Below are 24,497 nucleotides of genomic sequence, written 5' to 3'. Positions count from 1 at the left end.
GTACACGTGGCACCCTTATCCCGACAAACTAGAGCTATCGTGCACGGTTCACATCGAATATATACATATATATGTATGTATATTAATCGACCCTTGTTTCCTTCGTCGCGATGTGTTTGATATAGAATTGGCAATGCAGGATATAAATGTGGGAAACTAATGGGTTTACCAACTGGCTAGTTTTATTAAAACGATATATACGAAGCTAGACCTTCTGCGTTGTCAGTCAATGATGGATTGTCCAATGAGGATATACACATTGCGGATATAGGATTCACTGGGAATTATTATTGTTATTGTTATTAATGTCTTTTCTGCACGTGCATGTCAATTATAGTACAATGACATAATATTCCTCCCATGCAATCGGGTTAACTTACCTTCAGTACACTCGTATTGTCGACTCTAACATTCTGTGGCGCTAGCTTAGTAGCAGACAGGTCAAGGCGGAAGCGTGTCGCTAGAAAATGAAATCGATCGAGAAATAGATATAACGAAGTAAGCTGTAGAGAAAATGGAGTATGAAATTTAAATTTAGTACTCGTGTAGCAAAGATTTGAATTTTGATCAATTTTCTGTCACTTTGGGTTTCATTTATTTTAATAATGACGAAAAAACTGTTATAGTCCGACCGAGAATCGGTCACTCTAAAATACCACCATATTGCAACTACTGCCACAGAAAATGTATCACCCAATCATCATCTGAGTGCAAAAGATTCTTATCTCAAAGGCGACAACATAACATAAACCCTGACACAGTTCTCATTTTACAGGACCACTCAAGGAACTTAATCAATTTTCTATACCACACTTTTGCTCTAAAATCTCATTACCTTAAAACATCGTAACATAGACTGAATTTCGTTGTTGATGACTAGATTTTATAGAATTTATTAAATACACGACCTTCAAAAATTCAGTATAAAGTTTCAGAAAGTTAATTCAGGGTTTCGTTTTACTTCGAACCGATTAGAGCCCTTAACAGAGTAAATAAATTTTTCTTTCCATCCACTTTCGAGAAATTAATCCATAGAATTCTATATTTGCATAAACATCTGCAGTCTACCAATCAAGTGAAAAGAACGTAAAAAAAGTAGAAAATAAATAGTAGCGTAAAATCATATATTTGTACTCGCAAGGCGGTATAATAAGTAATGGAGCTTTTTTTGCAGTTAGAATCTGCCCAAGAAGTGCTCAGTTTCCCCTGTAAAATGGTCTAATACACAGTAAATCTAGGAGGTATTGCACTTGCGTTCTCGATTTAGTTTGGCCATCCGAGACTTCCAGTATACTCCGTGTATACCGCACGAACGTGTCGCTGATCTCTGAGCAAGCGTTTCGCAGATACCGCGGGTGGCTTAAGCGTTTCGATGGAACAGTATCTTACAATCAATCTGGATCTAGCTCTAAGCAACTATAAAACGCGAGCACGTCTGCCGGTAAGCGGTTCCCCATTTCACCGTATGTGATACGATACACCGGAGGGGTAACGGTGACACAGTTCGCCAACGAGTACGATTTCTTCTTTTACCCGGTTTAGTGGGGAAGTACTCGAGTATTTTTTGGATAGAAGTGACTGAACAATTTTTGATAACAAAAATTTATAGGGTTTTCCGACAAATGAGTTTTTTCTCTGTCGGCGAACGATCCTATGTTTATAAAGTATTTCGGCTTCGCGCGTGTGCTTAAAATTGGTCATCAATTCGGATCGATCGGAACAGGTTTGATGCCTGTTATAACCATCAGACCTGTCTGATAAAGAATGTATCTGATCTATCATGTTCTTTGACGCAGAAGAAATCCGTAAGTTAAGATATTCATTCGAAATAGGTATTTTTCGTATACTTCGAAGAATTCTCTTATAATACATTATAAAGCAATGGATGAAGGTAAATCGTTTTTCCCTTGTTACTACGTCACTAGTGAAGGTAAAGGTTTGAATCTGAGGACAAAGTTTACCTTAAGAAGTTATCTTTCTATTTGACTTTAGATTCTGTGAATTATCAAATAGATTACACTTATTACACATTTGAGTTATTTATGCAATCCTGAAATAATTTCACAACTGAACGTAAGAATATTATTCCTTAACTGGTGTGATAAGGTCTGAGGAACCTCATGAATATTTTCAGAATACTTTTTTTTTCTACAGTTACTTAATGAGAGGCTTGTTTAGTTCGGCGTTTTCGTACGGGAGAATACAAAGGAAATTTCACAGGAAAGTCTCCCAGGTAACGACATCTCGTGTTTCTTTTAAATATAAACATTATGGAATCGTTTTCGAGGAAGGGCGGACGCGGTACCGATGTAAATAAATCTTCGACCATTTCTTTTCGCTGTCGGGAGTCCCATTCCAGTAAGCAGGCGAGTGTCGTTTACACGCGAGCTGAGGCCAATCGGTGTGCGACACCGTAGCTAAAAGTGTCGTGAATTTTTTGCTCGCAATGAAAATCGACGACCGTGCGCGCGCGCACTCATTTTCCCCAACAACGTCCCCGTAAATGGTACGGGATCGCGCTCCGTCGAGCATGAAACTCGAGGCTCGATTTTGTAAGAGAGAAGAGAAAAAAAGTGTCGCGAAACAGGGGCGCGGAAAATGCGACGTACTCGGTGTGTGCTTAAACGGTGTCCCGTGTGCGACTGATCGAGTACGGGACACGTGAACGAAGGTGACGTGTGCGTAACGTTTGAACATCGTGTGTTGATAGAATTTCCGGTTGAATTGGTTTAATTCACTATCTGTCGAGCGACCGTGTGTTTTGTGAAGGATGGGTTCGAAAAGTTTGACTTTTAAGCGACACAGTGTTAGTGTTGAGAAGAGTTCAACGTTTTAGACTCGCCAAATTTTATGGATATATATGTATAAATAATAGAAGCAGCTAGAGGTATTCTTCTTTTTTATTATTTTGATAAAGATCACAGTAAATCATCGATGGGTGTTCGAAGGCCCCTCGGCACTGAACATTAAATATTCCATAAACTAATCGCCGTATGCGGCTGAAACAAATATCACTGGCTTCAAAATTCCAAGCTGTACCACGGTGCTGAATCTCGTTAAAATGTCAGTGTTACACATGGGGACCTCTCCTTGTAAGTGCCGCGGAGCCTTCGAACACTCATGGATGATTTATTGTATAGGACAAACTATGAGGTTTAGTAGACCGTTGATGTTTTATGGTTTATCGGTATATTGAGAAAGAATATTGAATCTTTATGGATCACTGGAAACTTTAAACTCACGTACTAGAATTAACCTTCGTGTTTGTATGACCGGGTCATCTTGCATATACGTGTATCTATATTCTAATTTGGTTTTTACTCCATATTGTTCTGACTGCATTATACTTCGTATCTCAGTGTTATTAATATTACTACTATTATTAATATCAGCGTCAGGTTCGATTTTCGTCTTTCACGCGATTAATTCTATTCTATGGTATTGAGTGCAATATCAACAGTATAACCATAATACATCTGTATTACAAGTACAATCCAGTAATGATTTTAATTTTCCATAATTTTATGTTGAAGTAATATTAATTTATGTTCTAGTTTATATTCTTTAAATTATAGTGACACTGTGGTATTCGAATAAATAATAAAATTTTAGAATACCTTAAAGTTTCTCCAAGGAGACAGACCTTGAAGCATGGAAGCAGTTATATTATAGACGAAAGCATTGAAGATCTCAAACCATGAAATATTGTAACATAATTTTTTAACGTTTCCCGTCGAACTTCTGATCCCGTCTAACTTTAAACCATGCAATTTCTGCTTATCATTTACGGCTGGCGTCGTTAACGCGTAAACACTATATTCTTCTCCCTTTCCCTTAATGTTTTGTTTCGTGTAAGTCGTTTATCTGATAACCCAGCGCATTCCGCGCTCGACCTTACCGGCGCAAAATTTATTGTACAAGATATCCGAAAAAAACGTGACTGTAAATTCAGGGTTGAGCTCAGCGCATGAAATTAATAAGGAAAGTTCGACTAAACGTTTGCCCTATCTGACCTCGTTTTCGAATTACGGTCATTTGCAGCGCTTCGCGTTTTTTCCTTCGGTTTCGACGATTCGCTTTACATTTCCTTTTAGCGCGGAAAGAGCAGAAAATTCAGTTAAGTAACTCGTGTAATTTCATGATCCAGTTTTCTATTAGTAGATCAATGTTTTTATGGAACTAAGAAACCAAATCGATCAACTCCACTTACGTTGTTTACCACTTTTCCAAGTATTTTCTGTTCTAATATTAGTTACACATTTGAATCAAAGTATATTCAACAATTCTTATTGCTTCGTAAACAAAGAGTCCGAATTCAATGGCTCATGTATCCTCACTTACATTTCGAGAAGTTCATATCTTTGGCTTCCGGGAAGCTTATATTTCGACGCAGTACAGAACCTGAAGAAATTATTCACAACGTTACCATTTCCTCAATTTTTATTGTACCTACAAAATTACACAGAATTTCAATTTTTGCCAATGACCAACAGTTCCTACGCTGCCAATCGCGACAGTCCCTAGTCATTATTCCCAATCTGCGAATTATCATCCCCCGTATCTCGATCCAGCAAACAGCTAGTGTGGATCGAGATGGACGACCGAGGCGATTCGAAATACACGCGGATCGGTCTCCGGAAGCCCCGGAGCTCCCTGAAATGAAACTGAAACGAGTGTGTTTACACGCGGAACGAGTCCGAATCAATTGACGGTCGAGTCGTATGCTCGATGGAAGTGTGTAACGAGTTTCGGGTTAGCTTCCATGATGTCAAATGCGCCCGGATTGGTCCTGTGCAGTCGGTCCAAGCCGGTCAATAATGCGATTACCGGCGGACACTGTGTTTGTCTCATCCGTGATCGTCGCGGAGCCAGGAAATAAAAATGTAATGTCTCGAACACCCCCCACCCTCCTCCGTCTTCTCGAGGAAATCGTCGGGAATTAATTTAATCGACGACGAAGAAGTTGCTACCGATCGACCTCGAACGTCTAATCTTGCTGGTCGAACATTCCACGCGAACACACTATTCGACAAGAAAATATGCACTGTTAGATAGTTCCGTCACATGCTTTCGCATTTCCTATCGTGCAACTATTATTCCACGTATTTTATATAGAATTCGGTATTCTAATATTGAAATAGGGTTGAAGAAAAAATCAGCCAGTTCCGTCGTGTGTAATCGAAAAATTTCTTTAAAAAAGAAAAGGAAGAAATAGGAAGCCTCAAGCGGTTGCCCTTACCAATCGCGAGAATCACACACCGGCTTATCACGATAGCCTGATACACGTTCCACCGATCGGCTTATTCGCAGCTCACGTTCACGCTCGTGAACAGAAACGCGGTGAACTCCGATAGCGGACAGCTTGCTGACCATCATAATCGATCCGCGGATTAGATTCGTTTCATGTTAATGCCGAGCGAGACTCGGTCGGCTGTCAGTCGTGGACGTTTTTTTGTGTCGTAGTTCCTTTACAAGGGTAGAAAAATGACGTCCTGCTCCCCTGATCACAGGCCATTTCCGGTCGTCGTAGAATATGTCATCGTGGAATATTACACCATTGGTCAAATATATGGAGCATCACGTTATACAGTTACAATAGTACCTTCATAATATGTCAAAGTCCCGAATGAACGATGGTCTTCTGTCAAGGTTTACAATGTTCGTTTAGACGGATCGTTTTAGACACCTTTGCTAATTCAACAAATTTTCTAAGAATTTGCATCGTTTCGTGATTCCTTAAAAAATAGTAGCCCCTCCGACGTCACACGATCGTCTCCGCGCAAGATTCCCACGTGTCCGGTGAAGGGTTAAGGAAAAAAAGAATCAAGGCCTTAAAATGTCACGAGTGCACGTTCAACGCGACCAGAGAGACGGATCTCGGGTGATCCTCGTCGATCAATAAGCGTCACTGGCCCGACGAAAGACGATAATTCATTCGGTCCTCGTGCTTTCCACCGGGACTAGGGGGAGGGGGAAAGGGAATGCAGAAAATCGGTCGTCGAGCGGAACGATTGAAGTTTCACGAGGAACTAGAAGTCAAACTCGTAAAAGAACGAAATGTCTGCGCGCAGAGAGAGCCCTCCTAGCAGTCAAAGGAACCGCCTCGCATTGTCCCAGGGCGAATATCGAGGCCGTTCATCCGCGATCGATCCCCACGTTCGAAAGGGAGGACGATTTTCAGCTGGTAGGTGAACCGAACCGTAATTATCCACGTGAGGGGACCGTGTCCGACGATGACGAGGACGTTCCCGTTTTATCCCGGTCCCAACGGCCGATTTACAATTCATGTTATGGTAATTCGAGCTATTAATAATTAACAGCGAATGTTAAATACCGGTCGGAGACGTAATTTCACCTTATAGCTTGCTCTCCACTGGCTGTTCCTTCGTTTCGCGAAATAGACGGACCCAGGGAAAGTACGACGATATCGATTCGCGTGTAGAGATGGCTGCTGTCGCTTCTACTGCTGCTACTTAGAAGTCGCGGGCGACAAATTGCCTGTGCTGAGCGATTTTACGCGTTTGAGCGACACGTTCGTTATGTAAGCGCCAGGCGCGTTCCTGTGCGCCTCTATGGCGGACGGCGAAAAAATGGCATTCCCTTTGTCATAATCATGGGCCCCGGTCGCAATATTCTTTATTAGATGGGTTCCTGCGAAAGAAATATCGCTTTTCTTTAATCATTCGCCAGAGGCATGATTTCCTTCTTCGATGCTTTGTATAGCCATTTTACTTGAGAAAGTGCCTTGAGTACTTCTACATTTTTTTTTCGGATGGTTAATTAGTTATTTTACTAGATCGGTGCGTGTAAACTTGCAGAACTTATTCACTGGTTTATTTATCTATAAATGGCTTTCAAAATGAAAATTATTGATAATGATTATTCTGTTTCTCGTAAAGGGTACCTACTGTTACATACTAATGACATAAGACACAGATAAAATTCAGAACTTCGTAATGTCAGGACGAATATATGTACTTGTGACTCTTGTTAACGAATATATAGAATGTCACTTGTTTGAAAGTCTAATAGAATATTAAATCTCACTGAAACATTGGTCATTTTATATGCAGTAATCATGTCGATTTCTGGCTTCAAGTTAAATATGCTTTAAACATATCTGTCATATTATTGACATAAAATAAATTAATAATCTTTACAGAATCATCCAGTAATTTGCACTATACCATCGTGAAATGTTAACTGCAGGAATCGACACATTACATGCAACAATTTAATACGTCCCATGTATTTACGAGTATTAAAAGCTCCGATCGTTCTAAATATTTCGGTAATCCTGAGCGCGTTTATCAAGTGACCAACGATTTCTCGACCGAAACCTCCACGGAGGAATTTTCTATTCACGGGGCCTTTCTTCAAGATTCCCGCGATACGCTGAAAAATCTGCCCTTCAACGACGTCTTTGAATGAAAAAGGTGCGAAAACTGCGACGAAATTAAGATCCGTCGTGTCTGGAATCCTCTCAGGCTGTTCCTGGAAGGTTCTTGAACCCCACGAATATTTTCCCGGAACGGAATTTCGACCCAAGAAATTCCTTTATCCTCCATTCTTTCTTCATTTGCGAGACACGGTCCACTGCACCTTCATACGGCGATAAAGGGTGGAATTCATGCTAATTAAATTGGACGGCTTCTTTATCCGAGGGAGACGAAGAAAGGAAACGAGGCCGTGACGAACGTTGCAACCGATGGCCACCTTTTTTTTTCCTCCTTTTTCTGCAATTTAAACTAGCTCAACCATTCCACGGTCTGTACGCTCTGTTACAAGAACCTGTGGTCTCATATACATATACGGATCAGTTCAGAAATAAACGATAGATTTCAGCACAAAAGAATAGAGTTCCAGAATACAAGTGTCGAAGTGAATTTCACAATTAAATCATTCAGTGAAACCTCGCCGCGATCAGGATAAATTGATTCTGGAATCTTTAAATTATAACGGTGTCATATTTTCGTAACCACGGCGCGATCAGTATTTTTATAGCAAGATCTATTTTAAATGGCAGGTTTGTGGGGTCGATACGTTTCTTTAAATAGGCCGGTCGTTTCGGGCTCGTGAATCTCGAGATGGCTCCATGACCGTCAACGCGGGGGGGAAAAAAAGAGGATGATCGCGGAAAGCTGGCGAGGCAAGTACAAGGCCGTCGCAACGACGAAAGTGAAAACCGAACGGCCCTGTTTGTTTTTTCCGCACGAAGTGCACCAAGTGCATCTTGTCTTTCGACGGAGGGTCGGACAAATTAAATTAGAGGGCAGCCTTACCTCGGGGGATAGGGGTGCAATTCAGTCACGTGCCGATAGTCGAACCCCCTTCCCACAGCCTGGAACACACTCGTGTCGCTCCTCAGGCTGGCCTCTCTCTCTCGCGCAGATTCGTCGTAATCTCCTTGTAAGCGATCGAGCAAACGATAAGGCTTTGATGTTACGACACACATTCTCTGCTGATGATATTAATATTCCTTCCATCAAACGGAGGTGGGTAAAGTCATTATCCGGATATACTGCACTGCAAATATCTATTACATCACTCGAATATTAAATAGATTATCACCTGTACCTCCCTTATTGTTTGTTGAATATATAAATATATACAGTTTCATACTCGATATAATGATGAATGTGTGGTGCTCCAGTGAGGCACGTATCAGATTGCATAATTAAAATTAACAAAGGAACAGAAAGTTGAGATAGAACATTGTTGGTACTAGGAAAGTTGATTAAAACAAATATTTAATAGAACAAATAAAAATCTGTTACCCGGACAATTAATACATCGACTGTCATGGCGGTCACCGATGACCGGTGCCCATTATATTACACGAAGTAACATTGAATTTCTAAATAGGAACTTTTAACATTTTATAAATATAATTAGTAGTAGAGTAGTAACGAGATTAACGAGTGTTCGAGTCAACACGTAAATGTTTATATTGTTAATAACACAGAACTAAGCAAATGTAACTTATCATGATACATCTGATCTGTCATGATACATCATAGGATCTGTCCCAAGAGTAAAAATTGTGTCACGTAATGTGTTAAATATTTGAGAGAGTGAGTGAAAAGAGAAGGAAGTTAGACGCTCGTCCGATTGAAAATAGTGTAACATAGCTTATCACGTGCTGAATATCCTACTTTTTTTTTTCGTTCAAACGAACTGCATTCCCAAGTAAATTTGCTCAACGCTCAGAAACAACGTTCACCCACGGAGTATTTAGCGGACGTTAAACGGTTTTCAGTATTAAACGTTCCAAGTTACGCGCAATATTCGGTTTTACGAGCGCGGAATGGCGGCTATAAAATAAGGGAAACGTGGAAATTCGTTCGACGTATCGGAACGGTAGACGACAGTGTTCGCCGGAGATCCGGGCAGAAGTTGCAAAAATGACCAATAATAACGGCTCCTTTTAAGAGGGAACAGTGGATGGGAGAGGAAGTGCTTTGTCGTTGCATTTACCAGAAACTCCGCAGAGGACGGGGTAAATTCAATTAACTGGCGTTGGGTGACGTATTCTCGACGGGACGAATATAGCCAGTTCCTTGAGGATCCTGCAGTAGCCTCGTAACCAATACCCATGGTAAATATTCTCGATGAGAAAGCGACTTTTCGAATAACTTTCACAAACTATTTTAACCGTGCAAATATCAGACAAGAATTGATTTCCTCATTAAGGGATGTATTGAAGTTTCGTGAACTATTTTACCTGTGTAAATATCAGAGAAGATTTATTTCGTCTAGTATGAGACGTATTAATTACAAATAGAATGATGATTTTGTTATTCTTTGATGAGTTCATCGTTTTATTGTTGTAGGGTACAGAATTATATACATTGTTCCATTTCACCGTCATAAGAAAATACTGGTGATTACTGACAATTTTCTTGTTAGGTAGGAAACTACGAATTCTAATAAGTATTGGCAATTACAGAGCTGGTTGTGCATTTAAATAATCTGAAACGTTGAATTGGGACAGGTAAAAGTTATGAATTCTGGGGTCCAACACTATTTCTATCCCACATTTTTGTTAATTTTTGTATTCCTGAGACTAAAGGACGGATGTAACAGGGAAACTAATTTAGACGAAGCACGGTTGGTACACCACTCAGGGAGGTGTTAGTTCCTTACTAACGAGATAGCTTTTTTACGACCTCACTGTGTTTACTACTTCACTACATCGTTACCTCCTGGTATCAGGTCGTCAAATTGTTTCTTCGCCACTGTGAAGTCATCTGTAGTCTCTGGGGTTATTAGCATTGGATTTGGATCACTCGTTTCAGTAGTTTCTTCGACAGGAATTTTCAGTTGAGAATTGTCCGAATCCACTTGTTAGCGTCAGTGAAAATTCAGGTTCGTTTCTATTCCGACCCTTAAATCTGATTCGGTTTAATATTTATAACCACCGATTATACTGCAGTATTACTTATTTCTCCGCAATAATTCCATTGAAATAGATAATTCGAAAATAGTAAAATGAATATACAACAAGTAATATCGTGTCTTCACCAATACACCCGAGAAGTAGAAACAATCAGCGCTGATCAGACACGGTAACCGACCCCATTCAGAAGCACACATATCAGCTGAACATTGAAAATCGATTTCCTAGAAAAGAAATTTTATTCTACTCTTTCATCTTTGATTTCTACATAATTTTTACATGAATAATCTTCTGTTCCATCTGGAGTTCGAATATATACTCTGCACGTGTCCTATCGAAAATACGCTTCAAGGTTGACATTCGTTCAGTTTTCTTGACTCGAGTCAACTCGAAACCGCCGGTGTCACCGAGAGCTATCGGTGATATATGACAACCCCCTCGCTTCTCCACCGCCCTCGATCCGCCGCGGTTCCATCAGCATCGCCGCTGACAATCCCCGAGTCTTCTCCCGCGGTGACGTCACTTGGCGCATAGCCAGAACAGAACGCTCAATGAAACGGTCGGGGAAGCCAAGGCGACGTGGTTGACGTAGCTTTACGACACGGTGTTATGCTGCGTGCACACATTCGAGGTGGACTGTGGCAACGACCTTGACGAAAGATTTCCTGGATTTGTTAGCACGCGTTTTTAGGGCTGGCTAATGCATATATATCCTGACCAGCTAGTGTTACTAAGCATTTTATTGAGCTCGGTTAATTTTTTTAATATAGTATGATTACTATTATGATTACTATATTACTTTCTGAATAGAAGATACACAAACGTGTCGCTTCATATTTCACCAAGGACGTTTTCACGTTGCGTGACAATTATCACCGACTCTGCGTGAAAAAAAAAGAAAAAAGAAGGTAGAAGCATTCGCGAAGTATTATTTTTGACGACACACCACGAGATTGTACTATTAAATCAGCTATTTCGCGAGCGCGCACGGTCAGTGCTTTTACGATCCTTCCTATTCGATGGTCGGAACGCCCGTGGTCCTGGTTCACGGTAAGAGGAGTGATGAATCACGGGCAAATTCGTTCTTTCATGTTATTGGACGATCGATCGACGAGCGCGCCCGCTCCAGCGTCAGCGATTCTGACAGCGAGACGAACGACAATATTGTATAGGGTGCCTCGAAAATCCTGTTACAATCGAAATTACGATATTTCTTGTTGCAAAAATAACGCGTGAATATGGAATAGAAATCTTTTTTATATGAAGTGTTACTCTTGAGAAACATGTGCAAAATTTTTCAAGGTTAATAATTGGTGAAGCTGCCAAATGGCGTCGAAGAACTGTCAGAAGATACAGTAGAATGTAAATGACATGATACTTTGTTCTCACTTGCAGTAGATTAACACCTTGCCTTACGATTTTTTCGAAGACTACAGCCTTCAGAATTACTTTATCATCAATAATTTTTCAGGAATAAAAGACATTCTATATTTATGGCAAGCGTGCATTAACTCGAAAAGTTAAATATTAATACTAGTAAAATAGTATTTCTCTTCCACTTAAAGAAAAGGAATAACACTCAGGCTTCTTAAACCCATTTTGAATTCGTCAACACGAGTCTGTCACGATGTTATAGGCCGAGGGGTTAACGTATTCTTTAATTTCAACTAATTTTTTCTTGTGTTAATCCTTGTAAATATTTATGTTGCTGTGCTGACGTTAGTTTTGTCTCGGTCATTTTATTTAAACTGATACGAGATTGAAAAATAAATGTGCAGTTTGTAATACTGTATATTACTAGTAGAAGTAGTAAATAATGATCAGACACATTAGTCGACCATATTCGAAACGACACGAATCCGACGAGCTTTCATTGCATATGTGTCACTCAAATTCCAACGATGAATAATCTTTTCCTCAGTTATACCACAATTTCCGACGCTGTGTATGCAGTAAAATAGAGAACGATGCAAAGCAGACGTTGAAACCCAGGAAAAACGGAGACATGTCTGATATAACAGGAACGAAACAGATGGCGCTAGGAGAAGCGTTAGATAAACGTTTGCACGAAAGAGAGACAGACGGTACACTACGATGCAAAAGTTACAGATTACGCGTTCTGCATTCGAGTTGAGCATCGCACAACTGTATAATTATACAAGCTAGAATAATCAACATTAATTACACAAATACATAGAAGCTAATACATACACGGTCATTGAAGAAATGCATCATCAAAAAATCTTTTTGGCTGGAAACTTTCAAATGATCAGTTCACAGGCAAAAGTGACTACTGCACTTTCTGAATTTTGTTAAACTTCACTGCACTTGATTGACTTAAAAAAACTTGTGAACAAAAATATTTCCTGAACTTTGACAAATAAACGGCTCCCGAATGCATCGTGCACGGGGACAAAACACGAAACCGTTGACCGAAGAAGAAGAAGACAAGTATGAACGTCCGGGCGAAGCACGTACAATGATGAAGAGGGCACCAAGGAGACCACGTCGGTCTGGCGAAGACAGGGGACGGGGGAGGAGTAAGATGGAAAACGACGTGTATGATACAGGAGGTTCTGACAGGGAAATAGCGTGGGAAAAGGGTGAAGTGAAAGCCGTGGAAACGAAGTGAGCCGGCAGCCGAGGCCAGGTTGCTTTTCCTGTTGCGAGGACAATCTGGGTCAAGCCTGGCTTAAAATATTCATAAAGCCGCACGCGAGATCCACGTACGACCGGTTCGATTCACATTAGAAATGCGCTGACTGGGGTATGTCAAGTAACTCTAGAGGGATGACGATGAGACACACCGGGTCGCTGATTCGTCCTTATGTGTGTGTGTGTGGGGGGGAGGGGGTGATCCGTGGTGACTGGTATTCGCGTTTGCGTGTTCACCACCCATCCACCCACTCACTTGCCTCTGACAGAGGCTTGACAAAGCTCTCTCTCGCCGACACCCCCGGCAGCCGCCCCCATTTTCTTGTCCCGCGCCCGGTGACGGTCTGCCATTTCTGGCTGCTTCGGGGGCTGCACACGTCCCAGCCACGACGAAATCGTTGATTCCGACCAGGCCGAGGAAAGCCTCGCCTCGTAACCAGGGGGGATTTCAGCGGCCTGGGACGTGTCACGTCTTGGAAATGAAAATTCAACCGCGAACGGCATCATCTCTATCCTTCTCATCCCTTCCTCCCCCTCCCCTCGCTAAAGGAATTCCGAGCGACATCCTTTCGTTATACACGTCACCGCGGCATATTTCCCACGAACAACTGGAACAACGTCTTCGTTCTGATACGTGGCCGGATCTGAAACAGCTTTCTGTGAATTTAACCGGCACTGTCGGTTATTATTGGATTTTGTGGGGATTTATGTTTTTATAGTAAATTCTCGATAAGTGTGGCTCCTCCGCACTGAACATTAAATGGTTCATAAAGTAATGGCTATATGCAGCCGAAATACATCATTGGATTCAGGATTTCTTGCTAGATCACTGTACTAAACATTACTGAAAAAGTCAGCGAACTCTTATCGAGGATTTACTGTATAGCGTACTGTAGGTTGAAGAACGGTACAAAGTACGGATTCAAATGAAGTTTCATATGTCCACCGTGGAGTCTATTTCAACTGAGTTTCCGTTTATACCGATTGTATTATTTGATATTTGAATTTTTATTACGTGATGGTCACATATATGATATGTTAGAGACTTCTGTGTCGGTCACCAATGACGGCGATGAATGTGTTAAGAGTGTCACTAATCCTGGAGGGAAAATTCTGTACAATTTTGTACAAATTGTACATCTGCAATATAAAATTTGTAATTTTAAGTATGTAGTATTACTATATTTTACGATTAAATATTTTTGAAAGAAAGAGCAGAACGAAGAATACAGCTTATGGTATCATACGATGCCTTAGCGCTTTGGCATGTTATATTTACTAGTAGTTCATCAGAAATTTCATGAAACTCGAAACCATGTTAACTTTGTCATGTTAACATTCGCTTTGTAATGTATATGGACCGTATCGAACAGCAACGAAGTGGAAAGCGATTTATAAAAGAGCAAAGAGAGCACAAAAGAGCACAAGATCATCCGGGAACTTAAGCTCCGCGTGAATGTGAATTACAGTCGAATAAGAGAGCGACTTATTATACACGACTGACCTGCTATTATAGCAAAAATAATGCTCGAGAAGTAAATTCGATAAGAAGGATCGATCATCCCCCGTCGATTCGAGCTTTCGACGGCGGAGATTACTTCACGGAATTTGCATTTTCATTAACGGCTTAAGTCGCGTTCAAGAGTGCTCCGTCAACAATGTCTCCTTCCTCATCATCCCCCCGGAAAGGACCAGCCGTTAATCGGAATGAATATTCCGTTGATTGTCTTCCATCGATGGACGAATAATATTAACTACCACCTAAATCACAGTAGTACTGATAAACATAGTTAAAAACAAAAACCGTTCCTTGATTAATCCTGATATGCCCGTTCAACGACAGGAATAGAAGTTTCAGGGGGCAAGCCCATTTCCAAGGCTGATGGAAAAGGGATCCAGGATCATCTTCGTGATCCATAGAGGATCTCGGTCTGATGGATGGCTCCTTATCGTCGGTGGCGAGGAGGTCCGAAAGGAAGTCATGGATCGATCCGACCATCCTTCATCCCCTTTTCCCGTGTATTCCACTTCACTACGGTATTCCACGAAGAACGCGGAGGTCCTAAATCGCGGCCTTTAATCGTCGAGAAATCACGTCTGGTCGACACGCGGTCGGAGGGGTCTCTCGTTGTGGGCTCGTTACGAGGGTGCCCGTCGAATGGAGTTGTCAGAAGGTCGGACGTTTCCCTGGACTTTCATTTGTAACAAACGAACCAACCTCGGCTTACCTGTTTGCTCGTCACCCGTAGAATGGCTCGCGTGCCATCGCCATAGCGAACTGTTGACTCGTGAAATTGACGAACCGACCCGTCCCGGCATGTTCCCTTCTTTTCCTTTTGTCCGCTCTGCTCGGTGACGTCGAGGGCGTTTTCGGGTACGGTGACGAACGGTTATTTGATCGGAGAATCGCGGTTGATCTTGACCCATCTGTCTTCCCTAATGCCGATCCCCGCGGTAACGTCGAGTGACGGGTGTTTAAACAATTAAGCGGACGGGTCTGTTGATCGTAACCGCTGGATAAACTCGTTAGTGTCGTTGCGTGAGCGATGGTAACGTCGTCGAGCGTGTTATCGAATGATTCTTCGGGATTAAAAGAGAATTTCTCGGTGTTAAAGTACAGGTTGGAGAGCATAGATTTGCCCACGGTACATACATACTTGTTCTTTAAACATTCCCATTCATTTTAATAATCATTACGTATTGTTTCTTCTTCGGTAATGTCTCTGTTCCTTTTAGGATTTTTATACTATCTTATCGTAAAATTTTGAGATTACCACCTTACTTTGTTCTGGTGTCGATTTTTTAAATTTGAAGGATATTTATTTTAGTGTTTTTTATTAATTAGGGGGTATACATTACTTCATCCTGAATAATACGTGACCTCTTTAGAAAGTATATAAATGCCGTAACAGAGATATACATAATTATGTCGAAAGTGGAAAAAAAACCACCCCACAGAAGAGAAATGAATTAAAAGTTACTATTATTATAATAATTGATTTCTCTAGTGGATCAATCTATTCATACGTAGATTGTAAGAGTAATATTTGAGGATAGACACGTAATACAAAATATATTAAGGCGTGTGTTATAGGTACCTTGTTTTTCGTAGCTACACACAGGAGATTAATTGGTGCATGTTGGTTCAGAGACACCGTTCAATTTCAATTCGTCATTCGATTAAGGGACCGCGTTATCGTTTGCCCCCCCCCCCCTCTCCCACCGATGAATTTGCATTTTGCGTCAACCCCAGCGAAATAATGCCTGCACGCGAGGAGAAACGGCGTTGCACATGTCAGACGGATCGTCGGTCTTGTCGCCCGTAACAAATGTGCCTTTAAGTAGATGCAGGCCTGCAAACGTCAGACGTAGGAGCGCGTGTCTTCGGATGCACGTGATGAATACACCACGTATACCGTTTAAATAGCCAACCGTTGTCCCCGGTAATACTATATTTACAGCGACGCAATTTCCGCACGGGGTCACTAGCAGATTATTCACTGACAAGAGTTCTCCATTCTGCGTTCGTTTTTTTTTGTCTCTAACAGGCATTGTAAATCATTGATCGAGTACAGTAAAACGTGAATTGGTACTTGAAAATTGGGACGGCAGCCCGGGTATTTACGAAGTAGAGGAATCGATTTTAAATATAGAATCAATTCCAAACGTAGAAAAGGACAGCGAGTGAAAAAGAAAGAGGGACAGAGCGCCGAGGTGTCAACAAACTTTACATGCCAAATATAATTAAAGCCAACTTGCCAACTTAATCAAATATAAGTACAAATATAATTCAAATTGTATCGTGTTTGGTCTTGTTTTAATCAGAAAAATCTCACAAATGCGATAGTAAAGGTTTCATTGAAAAAAAAAACAAGAATAAAAATTTTGTATTGTTGCGTCTGTTTCGTCCCACCGATACGGGTACTAATCTAAGTTTTACTGCCTTTAATCATTAGCTGAGAACTTATTAATGACATGTTGATTAGCATCACCAATACTCGTACAAATTTTCGAATCACCTATTTACGAGGTGTACGAAGACTTTCGTGAGCGACTGTATATCAACTGAAGGGAACACTTACGATAAAATCGAGTATAATCTGTTAATACATCTGTCCATTTCCCTACTGTTTCTACTTATTCCAGATGTTAAAGCCAGCCCAACAACGTTCGTTTCCCCGTGATCGTTATCGGTTAAATAGGCAATACCGCGTCGACGCGTTAATTTCCGAACGAAACCGAAGGACGTGCCGCGTATTCGTCTTTCATCACGCAACGCACATAGCACACACACTGCATTAACACACTCGACCGACGTGGGATGCTCCTTGAACGTAGACAGAAATCGTCGCATTCGGTTGGCCTTGCGCGACGAATCCGCGCGCGCCCCGCTCGTCCGTGATCATTTCTAGGCTGCTGGAGAGTCATTGTGCCGTGTCGGTCGCTTAATTGCGGAGGCGTCTTGTCCCGGTCCCGAGTATCCGGCGTGCCCGTCTCGCCCCGTTCGGGACTATAATTCTTCCTTTTTGTCCCCTCGTGGATCTTCGCGCCGGGACGACGAGCAGCCGGACAAAAAAGATACAAGAGAACACCCGTGGAGGAGGGTGGAACGCGGTAGTCGTGGAATGGCATTAAGAACCGTATCGGGGGTGCAAGCGCTTCGCCTCTACGAAAATACACCACGGTATGCGGTTGTTCTTTACAGTGGGTGATCAAATTATTATAAACACTTCGAAGTAACACATATTTTGATCAGGAACGGAATTGGAAATAGATTTATAATAATATCTTCTTTATTAGGAAGCATATTGTTATGTTTTTATTGACATATGACGATTATAATTTTATCACGCCACCCTTAGCTTCTATAATTGCTTGAATTCTTCTTGGCATATTTTCAATATTTCTTGGATACAATATAATTTAATTGTGTTAGGTCAAATAACAATCAAGGAAACCAACAATCTATAAAATAAATGCATAGATCGGCAATAACAAGACATACTTACGAATTATCAACGGTAGCACAGTTTGATAACTTGTTATTGTAGAAATGTATATTTTACTGTAAAACCACCACAAACGCCAATGAAACGTATCCCGTTCAATCAGATTTTTATCACATGTAAATTAATGAAATCCAGCTAAAAGTTACAGTGTACTGTCAACGTTTCGTAAACGATCGGCAGGATCTCGCGTTGACACTGAACCGACGATGCAATCTCGCGATTATTTCGAACAATTGTGGCCATCATATGGGCCGGATAATATGGATATCCGCATTATTGAACCGACATGGATATTTGTGCAGCGCGAATAAACGGATCGGAGACTTGTTTGCATTCGTTCGCGTCATATTTCACGAGACTTACTCGTCGGTATCCCTTGATTTCGTTCAATTTATCCTCCACTATTCATACTCAAAAAACTATTCATACTTAAACTATTTAACTGGTCTGAATCCACAAACGTATTGTTTCAAAACGTATTCGATCAAACAGTTTGTTTACAATGTGTAGGAAACAAAATGTGGACACTCACTCTGTGGAAGCAGCTACAGGAATATTTAGTGATAACGTCGAGTTAATTAAGGGGGTCTTCTACTGTAATCGGTAAACAAAATTAATTTTCCTTTTCTTGCATTGTCTTATAGCTGGGGTTCTGAAAATACGTATACAAGATAGATATTATATGTATATCATCATAAATTGAAGAAAACTAATTCCTTCCGCGGTCGAAGGATCGTCGGGAAATCATATTTTCTTCAACGTCCGATGAAAATACATACCTACATATTGGTTCCGGAAGTGGTTGGAATCGATCTCGGAGCCGAGGGGGGGGGGTTGCTTTTCCGTCGTGTGCACCGGTAGACAGGTGCGTCTCCCTTGTGGCGTCCACCCAATTCGCCGGACTCGGCCCCTTATTTCTTCTCGACACGATCGCCGGGATAATTGGGATCGGTCGCAGGCAGAATCTAACAGATTGAATGCCGGAAGGGAAGCCAGGGAACACCACCCCCGTGCGTCACGTCGGGTCCTACGGTAACCTAATTCGCGTCACCTTGCTACCACCATAATCGCCGTGGGACTAAGTGGGACGAGTTTTCGTTTCCGCGTTAGCTCGACCCCACTGTCGGGGGGATGTCGGTCGTTCCGGTGATCGCCGGTCGGAAACAGACTCGGTGATTTTATTAGGTTCATGGGAAATAAACGGCCGGTTTGGAATGCGACCAAGTCACCATTCCCAGTGTGTCACCATTGTTGTCCAGTGGCTTTAATGGTTTTTCGTCTGTGGCTATAAAGATCGGACTTTGTTGAGTTGAATTGGATTCTAACAGGCGTTATTTCGACGATGATAAGTGAGATGTAGAGAATTATGCGAGAATATCGTACGAAGGGAACAGAAAGGAAATTTAATTGTCTTTCCTAAAGGTTTGGATTTCTGTAGGATAACGTTGAAATAAACGATGTGCACTGTTACGTGAACGATAACAATGAATGTATATTTAAATGAACACTCGTGAATATTAAAAGCAACATCTTGTACGAAACTCTACAACTCTACGCTCTGTAATCTACTGTTCACTCTCATATTTCTTTCCAGCCCCCCTTTTCATCATTTCGTTCGCGCTTTTTCCGTATATCCTCTCCTTCCGTACAGAAACACATCCCGTTTCTATTCTTATCTAACATCTTTTCTTTTGTTCCCAGAAAACGTCTCGTCACGCACGCCTAAAATCATCTCAGTTGAGTCCCAAGCACTTGAACGTGTAAACAGAATTCACATGCATCCTTCACTCCCTACAATATTCTATGTTTATTCTTTGGACTTCTCGGTCATTAGCGACATAGTTGGGACTGTTTTAGATTAAGTTAGATTTTGTGGTATAGATCAGAGTCTTTGAGGAATCTGATTGTGTTTTATATGTGGTCCTTGGATATTACTGTCGTGTCTGGTTTTATATTGCTTCTTCATTTCTGTTATTCCTACTTTTTGCATTTGTATAGTATGTGGTTGGTCGTCAATAGTTGGTCTCCGCAGAATGTACAGTAAGGAAGGTCTGTCCTATTGAGGATGTAGTCGTGAGTGATTTCGGTGTGGTCATTTCTCAATCGAGACACTATGGACTTTTCTCTCCTGTTCAACGAGATGACGTGTAGTGGTTGGTGGAAGTCCTGAGTTAATATATATGATATTTTCATGTGTGTGGCTTGCCAATTTGTCGTGATGTTTGGTGCTCTTTTCCCTGATGACGTCCTTGACATATTGCACTTGTAGATCTTCGCGTAGAGTTCGACTCGTACCAATTCCCCGCGATACGAACAGCGATTGGTTTGTTATTCGGGCGGAGGAGTTCCAAGAGTTAAAGTTTATGGAATTGTAGATTTTAGTATTGTAAAATTAGCGACACGAAGGACGGTAGAAACACAGAATGTTTCGGTATAACGAGAAGGTTATTCGCGAAGTTACCGCTCGAAACGCCACGGAAAAGTCGTTTCGATTAGCCAGCTCGTCGGACGATTTTCCTTTTCGGTTTCTCGTTATAGGTTCCCTCAGCGCCGGTTCTCGTTTTAGATCCGGACGCTGTTCGAGAGCAACCGTTTTCATTCGCTCTCTCGTCTTTCTCACGTCCAATTTAGAAAATTAAATTCTACGTCGGGCTGGAAACGCAAGAAAAATCGATACCACCCCTGCGCTTGCACGCTTACGCCGCTCCGTCGTGCAAAGCCGCGGCTCGCCATCCGTCGCGTCGTTTCGACGGTCAATAGATGTTAATGGAAGAGCTGAAACGATCGTTAGCGCGACCCCGTATGTTTCTTTACCAATTTAACCGGCTGTTCGTGGGGCCGAGGGGGGGACACAAATTTTTTTCGTAATTGTAGATAATTCCCCCGCCCGTATGCAATAACAATAATTCGGAATTGCCATTTCCCGGGAACGCGTGTTACAGCACGACCCTTATTTCTCTCCACGTGCTCACAATGCAACCTGATTTGCGTGGGTTTGCAGAATAATTCGAAATTACACGCGAAGTTGTACACGTTGTCGAAGGTAGAGAGGCTGAAAATTGAAAAATGTATTAAATATTTGGGCGACATTTCGGCACGTATGAGAACGAATGTTTGAACTACCGGAGATGAAAGTGTTTCTATTTCTATCAGGTTGGTGAAAGCGGCGGGCTTGTTGAAATACGTTAGTTCATAAATTTACGATCAAAAAATACACTATTAGGACATTTTTAATCGGTCATTTGGATTGCTTTGGTACGAGTGTTAAACATACTGGAGGATGTGCCACATTGTGCTAGGTCAGTTTGTCTGTAATACAACACCGTCTAATAATTATTCTAAAAAAACTCATACGTACATCAGGAGTCTTGAAAGTATTGGATTGCAGAACGATGAAAAACAGCCAGTGTCGCGTGACTGTGAGGCCAGTGCATTCTTAAAAATACATTCCTGATAAGTGGTGATGTATTAATCTCTGAAACGGCTGCTTACATTATGCAGGTATTCAAAGTTTTTTTTATTGCGACGTACTAAAGTATTATTTGATTATATAGTCGTTATATGACTGCATACATTGGCATCTGGAATCCGTTCCGAGAGTGTTATTACAATTTCATTTGTGCAAGAAAATCACCCAGTGAAGCGAAATTGGTGCAACTTTTTTTTATACGAAATTATAAGAATTACGGGAGATTCGAATTGTGTAGGAAATTTAAATAATGCACCGTCCACTTAATTCCAGTTATGGAAGAGTTAAGAAACGACATGCATTTCAAAGTCTGGAACTTAACAGTCGTATCTTCTGGCGCGTTCCACGGTTTTCGTTTGCAAATGAGAATTCTTGTTGATGGCGAGCGGCAAGCATAAGTACGCGTAAGTCTCATTATCGGAGGCTCTCATTAGCAGCGCGCGACTCGCGAGCGCGAAATAACACGGGGAACAGGGGCGTGGGGTTTCTGTACGGGGTGGCACAGGACGATGGACACGCCGAGCTCGCGTGACACGCAAGAATTGTGCTGTACGATAATCTTTAATAGTCGGGACAAATGCGTTTCATTTCCTGTTTTCTTTGTATCGGCGGTAAAATAGGTCGTCAGTTTGTTCAATGTGATATGATAAACGTGTCGTTACGACGAGTGATACGATGTATAATATCGTGGCCTTCATTTATTGGATTCTACTGATCTCAGATTCAACTCACTCGATATTCAGGAACTGTGACTAATTCGATGTGACTGCAATCAGTTAAGACTTAATGTATTCTTTCATATTGATAGCTTAAGATCCATTCACTTAACCTGTACTTAATAGAGCACATTTCAATAATAGACAGGGTGAGTCAATAAGAACTACGATCTAAAATAACTCGTTACATATTGGTTGTATCAAAAACATTTGAACGAATTATGTAGCATTTTAAGGGGCGTATCGAATGTATACAATTTGATATTTTTATATGTTTTTTTAGATGGCAAGATAACCTTGAGTTTTTTGAAGGTCGATGCATCTTGTTTTTAATACCATCATGCTGTAGGTCCCTGAATTCGTCGTTCCATCGATAACACGTAGTGTTAAAAAAAGATACATTGACTTCAAAAAAACTGAAGGTCATCTTGAAATATAAAAAAAATATAAGATACAAAAAATCAAATGATATCCATCCAGTGCGACTTTTAAAATTCTACATAATTCGTTAAAATGTTTTTTGATACAACCAATAGGTAACGAGTTATTTTAGATAGCAGATGACAGGTATAATGACTTGATACCAATAACTTAGAGCTAATTTCGATATGAGACCGTTCACTCATGATGATAACAAAAGTAAAACTCGTTGGACATGATATTTAAGATGCCAGAGACCTGATACTGCCAATTTAAAACTCGAGTAGCATGATCTCAGTTGACCAAGACTCAAAAGACTTGATATATCTAGGACAATCTAGGACTTACTGAATTCAGTGATAACGATCAAAGATTTAAACGACTTGACCTAGACAGCTTAAGAATGAAAAGACTCATTATCATGTATATTGCACACAAAGATTGAATTCTTCAATGTAGAAGTAATCCCCGAGGTAATTGGAGAAAATCCAGCACGAATTTATCATTTTTGGAAGTACTGCTGCGTTAATGAAAAAACATACTTTATGTTCCTTCAACACCGATTCTATACTCTTCGAATAAAGTTGTTGGGAATTTCCCCTCTGCGTTCCCGTTATTCATACCAGATTTCCCACGGTAAACACATTCATTTCAGCTGAAGTAGGTTTTAAAAATTTGTTTTTCGGTTTCTCCCGAAAACAATCCTTATTTTCTTCGTGTCGTGAAACACTGACAACGTATATCCTTGGCTCTCCTAAACCGCGTTTTCACAAGAGTTTTAAGTAAACTTCTTCCCCAGTTTCCACTATATGTATCTTCAAACCTCTTAAACATTTCATCGTATGTTTTCAATGGTATACATCTTTCCATATTTAAAGCCAACGTTATTTTCTATTTTCGTTACAAGTGAAAAATTCGTTTTATCGATTAAAGCATCTGTTTCATTAAAATTGAAATGAACATTTCTACAGCTCTCATAAATACATAAAATCCGGACCATTGATTAACTATAAATGGAATCTTGTCGTACATGTAATTTCAGCATTTTTATTTTCATCCACTGAACAGAAGTATTAGTGTAATCGTAACGTATACAGAATTGGTTTCAATGAAACGATGATATTTTAGAAGTAATTTATAGTGTCCGATATCTTGCCTGTGGTTAAGTGGAGGTTTCGGGTGATCTTTAAATATACGAGCAGATCGTCGAAAAGAATCGGTTCTGCACGTAAAAATCCAAATTAACGGGAACAAAGGTCTCGCTCAAGCGTGATTGATTCGATCGTTCAGCCGTCACCAAGCGTTTAAGCCACAAATCCGTTGGAGCTTGAGGTTGTGCTTTTTTTTTAACCAGCCAAATATATGGAGGTTTTACAGTACCGCCAAATTCGACCGGGCAATCCATTGAATTTTTTACGGTCCTGTAGTCACGCATAACAATGCATTTAATTTGATAACGGTGGGGCACAGATTGTGGTTAATTTTAATGATTTGTTCATGTTTCAACGTTAGCTTGGTACCAGTGACTAATTGCCATTGCGGACGAACGATTCGATTCAATGCGGTACATTCTGGTATTCCTTTGTATCAGGCTTTTGTAACGTTATTGTAGAAAACGTTCTATTCCTTTTTCCTTTAATATTGTATTAAACATGAAACGAAGTTTATTAGTCAACGTCAGATTTTGCACACTCGCAAAAGGGTAACGAGTATACTTACACAGATTATTATAAATGCTAAAAGTTTTTAAGGGGAAAAGTATTGCACACGAAACGAATATTTTGAAAACAATGTTAACTATCCTTTCTACTCTAATTGATTCCTTTGTT

The 24,497-nt window shown here is 40.8% G+C and overlaps 1 protein-coding gene across 1 annotated transcript in view; it reads left to right on the top strand.

Moving 5' to 3' along the window:
- The window catches only part of LOC107188226, a 63,818-nt gene that overhangs the window by 3,334 nt on the left and 35,987 nt on the right, over positions 1 to 24,497 (top strand). The window lies entirely within an intron of this gene.

This window comes from Dufourea novaeangliae, unplaced genomic scaffold (assembly GCF_001272555.1).
Source record: "Dufourea novaeangliae isolate 0120121106 unplaced genomic scaffold, ASM127255v1 scaffold118, whole genome shotgun sequence".
In the NCBI taxonomy this organism is placed as follows: Eukaryota; Metazoa; Arthropoda; class Insecta; order Hymenoptera; family Halictidae; genus Dufourea; species Dufourea novaeangliae.
This window is presented reverse-complemented; position numbering and strand designations above follow the sequence as displayed.